Genomic DNA, 6,200 nt, shown 5'->3' with positions numbered 1-6,200 from the left:
TATTAGAGTGTGTTTCACAGTTAAATGGACAATGGAGAAAAAAGAAACAGCAAACATAACCAACTATTTTGAGAAGCCTGGCAGTAAAAATCAAAAGCCCAGGTGTAAATGTTATAGGTTAAAAAAATGGAGATAAAAGAGGATGGGTTCAGAGGTGGGAATCATTGAATATCTGGCAACTTCACCTGAAGGGGCATCCAGCTACTGGTTTCTATATTCTTTGGAAATAAAAACAAAAAAGTAATAAGGATCAGGAGGTATAAGATGGTGGTTAAATAGATGGAAATATGAGGAAAATGGAAATAGTCTTATTGAAACAAAGAGAAAGAACCCAAAAAAGCCTGTCACTGTCTATGCCATATTTTTGAAATTAATATAATAATAGTTCTTGGATAGATCCTAGTTATAAACTGTTCTTAGTTACTTTTGCTTTTTATTCATGTGTGTTTTAACTTTATTTAATTTACACAACTAGTATGATTTTTCAAGCAGGAGATAAAAATTGAAATACTCCTTAAAAGACATATATATGTTAAGTAAAATAAGTCATACAGAGAAAGACAGATACCATATGTTTTCACTCTTATGTGGATCCTGAGAAACTTAACAGAAGTCTATGGGGGAGGGGAAGAAAAAAAAAGAGGTTAGAGAGGGAGAGACCCAAAACATAAGAGACTCTTAAAGACTGAGAACAAACAGGGTGATGGGGGGTGGGTGATGGGTATTGAGGAGGGCACCTTTTGAGATGAGCACTGGGTATTGTATGGAAACCAATTTGACAATAAATTTTATATAAAAAAAGTAAAAAGTAGACATATATTTTTACTTTAGATATATCAGAACTGACCCTTTTCTGTCTAATTTATGTACAAATGTATATACTTAAAGAGAAATATAATTTGTCTGTATTAGAAATGCATCCATTCAATCGCAAACAATAGAAAGACTAACAGCAACAAACATAAAAGGCTTTATTTTTTCTCACACAAAATTTTGGAAAAACAGGAGAAAATAATCAAAATGCTGCTATTTTTTTTTAAATCTAGGTCTTATGCAGTTAAGACATTCATTCTAATATTTTGTTAAAAATAAATTCTTCAAAATTAATTTTACAGGAGTAGAACTAAACGTTATGCATTTCAGATAAAATATATAATCCATCAAGAAAAATATAAATTTTAAAGCATGAAATTGTTAAACATTTATTAACATTCTAATGTAAATTATTAGCTGCTATATTAGTTCTACTGCTTCCGTAGATGCCTGCCCTGCTGTCAAGGAAACTCTCATGCCTGTCACCTTTAATGTAGTTTGCTGAGATTTCAGTATTTTCTTCTTATCTTTAACTCTTTTGAGGTAGTACTTGCAAAGTCACCATCTCCAGCAGCTCTTCCAATCTTTGCAATTGTATTAAGTCACAGCAGCTTTCCCCAGCGTACCATCCCTTTCCCTAGTGGAGAGCTTATTAGTGTTCGTGGGTATCCCCTGAGTCCATGATGACTCTCCATAGGGGAATAGAAATGGAAGGAGGCAGAGGAGGTGATGGAGGTCAGGGGTAAAATTTATGGAGGCCTATGATGAGATATCAGAGATAAGTGGGAAGGTGGGAGATTGAAGAAGAGGAGGGGAAGAAAAGACTGGGGGGGGGGGGGGAAGCAGAAAAATGCACAAAACTCTTGCCCAGTGGCTCAAGTAGTAGTGCACCAACAAGTACAAGTGTTTGTTTTTTTTTTTAATTTTTTTTCCATGTTTTTTATTTATTTTTGGGACAGAGAGAGACAGAGCATGAACGGGGAAGGGGCAGAGAGAGAGGGAGACACAGAATCGGAAACAGGCTCCAGGCTCCGAGCCATCAGCCCAGAGCCTGACGCGGGGCTCGAACTCACGGACCGCGAGATCGTGACCTGGCTGAAGTCGGACGCTTAACCGACGGCACCACCCAGGCGCCCCACAAGTACAAGTGTTTTGATGAAAAAATAATGAATTCATAATAACAAAAAAATATTTGAATACTGGATGCTATGCACCAGTGTTGTAATAACTCCACACAAAGTCTTGAGATCAACTGTGGCTATTGTTGCTGAGGCTGGGTGGTGCCACGGCTGGAACTCGCTGTACGGAGATGACTGGAACTTCAGCCATAATATCTGCATTCATGGCAGGTGGAATGATATAAAGGAAGCTTTCAGGTACATTATGGAGAAATAAAGTTGGAAGCGGTTAAGTCACTCACTGCAGAATGACATTTGGCTTAACCATTGTCACCAACCAGGGGGGAAAGCAGTATACATTTTTATTTTGGCAAGTTTTCATTGGCCCACTGCAACTCAACTCAATCTAATATTCTTTTGATTTGCAATAAGTTGTTTTCCAGTTAACATTTAAAAAATAATCATAGCAGGAAATAAAGTATTGTATTTACCCACATTGTTTCTATTTCCCTTTCTCTTACTTCCACCAGGTGGGTTCTTGTTACCTTCCATTGTGGGTTTCCTTTTACTAGAAGGATTTTTTTTTCTTTTAACATTACTCTCTTTCTTTGTTTTCCCTTTCTGGCATGCATAATATACAGTTATTTGTATTTCGATTTATATTCTACATATCACTTGAATTGTTAAATTTTTCTTTTTCTTTATTTTTTCTTGATGTCTTCTGGGAGAATTCTGTGACCTAGTATTTGAACTCATTAAGGTGTAGTTTACCTGTAACAGTTCTGTTATAAATCTCATTCATAGAGTTCTTTTAACTATTTTTATGATTAATATTTCAAATTAGTTCTGTTAACAATTGTAAAATGACTGTCTTTGTTTATCCTTGCTCCATCCTATTGAAATTTATATTATATATTTGAGAATGTTGTCAATCTTACTTTGGCTTGCCTATTAATATTGCTTTATCTAGCACAGTTTTTCAGTTTGTTATATTTTATTTAGACCAGCATTCTACTCAAAACCTCATAGTTTTTCCTGGGAGCAAATTTTTTTCAGATAAATCAACTAGCTTAGGTAATGTTGTTCCAAGGTATGGGGTGAAAGACCTGGAACCTCTTTAATTTAGGGAATGGATGATATAGGAATCACTACAAGGATGATGTCCCAAATTTATTCTAAATTTGTTCTGACTTTCCCTGTGACCACATCTACCACTAGGTAACCCACCCCACATGAAACCAATATCTAAACAACATCACCTTGCCCTTTGGGTATGAGGGTGAAGAATAGGAACTTTTAGTTCTACCTGTACTTGTTTTTATCCACTCACCACACTTTTTCCCTCTCAGTCTTTGTGCTAGTGTCATACCTTTTATTTCCATATCCTAGAAGTACCAAAATATGCTGTATCATTCTTGCTTAAAGAGTTATCTTTTAATGAGCTATATAGCTAATTAGCCTTCAAATAAAGTTAAATAGAATCACTTCAACAAAGAAGATATACTGATTGCAAATAAGCACATGAAAACTGAGTTAATAGCATTACACAATAGATACTACTGCATAATTACTAGAATTACTAGTATTTAGAAATTCTAGAAATAGAAATTCTAGAAATAGAAATAGTATTCTAGAAATACTAGAATATCTGAAATTTAAAAGTCTGATCATACTAAGTGTTGGTAAGGATTTGGAGCAATTAGATTTCTCATACTCCACTGGCGGAAATGTTAAATAATAAAATCACTGGAAAACTGTGTGGCAATTTCTTTAAAAGTTAAATATACACCTATCTTTTACCCCAGTCATTTTACTCCTGTATATTTGCCCAAGAGAAATAAAACCCTATGTTTGTACCAGCACTTGTATATAAATATTGGTAGTGTTTTTAATCATAAAAACTGCAAATATTCCATATGTCACTAACAGATGAATGAATGAGCAAATTGTACCAGCTATACAACAGGGTACTCAGCAGTTAGGAGGAATTACATATTAATACATGCAACAACATGGATGCATCTCAGAGTAGTAATGCTGAATGGAAAAAGGCAGACATAAAATAGTATATAGTTTCTGATTGTATTTATACAAATCTCTAGAAAATGCCCACAGATATATAAAGACAGAAGAAAGGCATGTGGTTGTTTAGGGATAGAGCAGGCAGGACTCTGCAGGAGGGAGAGTTTATAAAAGGGAATGATGAAATTTTCAGGGGTAATGAATATATGCATTATGTTGATTGTGGTGAGATATATAGAGACATGAATACGTATCCCACCCTGCCTCCTCAGGGAGAGGGAGGTGGCAAAGTAAATGAAATAGGTGAAAGGAGTCCAAATAAGAAAAAGCTTGCTGTATGGTCAGCCACCGCCACTTGCTTTTGGCAGACTCAGAGGCAAGCAGGAGAGCGGGAAGGAAAGCTTGAGTAGAGAAGAGAAGCCTGGAGGTGCCCTCTCTGGAGGCTGTTGTCATGGGGAAGCTGTGGGTAGGAAAACTAGAAGCTGGGGTCTTGCCATGTGATGGCTGAGGGCTGCATATTTGGTTCTCTCTGGTTGGTCCTAAGTTGGAAGCAAGACAAAAATTAGGGAAGCTGTTAATTATTAATCAAGTCTTGCCCTTTAGGGCTGATTGCTGTAGGAATTGTTTGACTTGATGGACAGAGAGGCAGAGATACTGTCAGAGACAGAGAATATGAGAAAAACTAGAGAGGGAGAGATAGCTAATAGCTCATTTTACTTTTCTAGTCTGGTATTACAGTTCAAAACGTTTTTTTATCATATATAATCCTACTCAAAATATTCTTTATTAAACTAGAAAATTCATTAAAATGCCTATTTTCTAACATTCTTCCACGTGGTTTTTAAATTTCAGGCTCTTTTAGCTTCTAACCTTAAAATGGCATTTGAATTTCTGACAGTGGTTCTGAACACATCAGTTTGCCCTAATTTTTTTTTTCTCTTTGTTAGAAACACTATTTCATTCCTATGGGATGTTGAAAGATATATAAGGAAGTTAATGCCTATTTTTATGGGACTTTATAAAAATTTATGGTGTCTAAATTTAAATAAAATAAAAACAGCGACAAAAAACTGTGTTTTTGAGACAAAGATTAGAGGCTGTAGAGGTGAGAGTTTGATAAGAGCAATAGTCCCACAGTATCTGTATTAGGCAGCTAGGGATGGGTGGGAGCCATGTGGGAGAGAGACTGGATATTCAGAGTATTTCAAAGAATTTCTCAGCTTTCAAGGTCATCATTAACATGCAGAGAAGTAAAGCACTTGAAGGATTTAAGTAATAGAATGAGATAAGGCGAAATTCAGTGGTTCCAGGGAGCCAAACCTTTATTTAAAAAAAAAAAAAAGTCATTTTTTTCGGATTTCTGTCCTTCTGAAGAAAAAAATGAGGTGAATAATACTGAAAATTGTACTCACATAAAATATGAATAAAGAGTAGTTAAAAACTCCTGATTTTCAAATATTTATGAATTTTAACACATAAGTTTTCTTCTATGATTTAAAAATATATATTCTTCAATTATTTATTAAACAAGTGAATTATTAAAACAATATGTCCCCCAACTTAGCACAAACCTTTGATTTTAAGTGAAAAATTAAGAACTATTGATTGACTAGAACAACAAAAGGCCATATCTTTTCAATAAACATACAAATGGTATTTCTATAGAGGGAGATGCTTTCAAAAATCTGTATTTGGACTTTCAATGGCAAACAGTTCAGTGGCAGTGAGGGAGACCAGAGCAATAAATAACTCTGGCTTTAAAATCAGACACACCTGGGGTGATTGGGTGGCTCAGCTGGTTTAGCATCTGATTTAGCCTCAAGTTATGATCCCAGGGTCCTGGGATCAAACCCCACATAGGGCTCTGAGCTGAGCATGGAGCCTGATTAAGATTCTCTCTCTCTCTCTCTCTCTCTCTCTCTCTCTCTCTCTCTCTCTCTCTCTGCCCCTCTCCCCTTTTTGTGCTTTTTCTAAAATTAAAAAAGAAAGGAAGGAAGAAAAAAATTAAAAATTAAAAAAAAAAATCAGACACACCTGTATTCAAATCTCAGCTCCACAATCTGTCACCTGTGTGCCCATGAAAGCCTTCTTCGAACTAGGGTCTTGTATTCATCCACAAAATGTGATAATAAGGGCAATCATATCATTTCAATAGGGGCATTTATAAAGGGCTTACTAGATGTTAGGCTTCTTAAGTATTTCATATTAATTATGACCTTTTATTCTTATGGCAGTCCTATGAGTTAT

The sequence above is a fragment of the Neofelis nebulosa genome, chromosome 1, assembly GCF_028018385.1.
Source record: "Neofelis nebulosa isolate mNeoNeb1 chromosome 1, mNeoNeb1.pri, whole genome shotgun sequence".
Classification (NCBI taxonomy): Eukaryota; Metazoa; Chordata; class Mammalia; order Carnivora; family Felidae; genus Neofelis; species Neofelis nebulosa.
Note: the sequence above shows the minus strand (reverse complement) of the source record.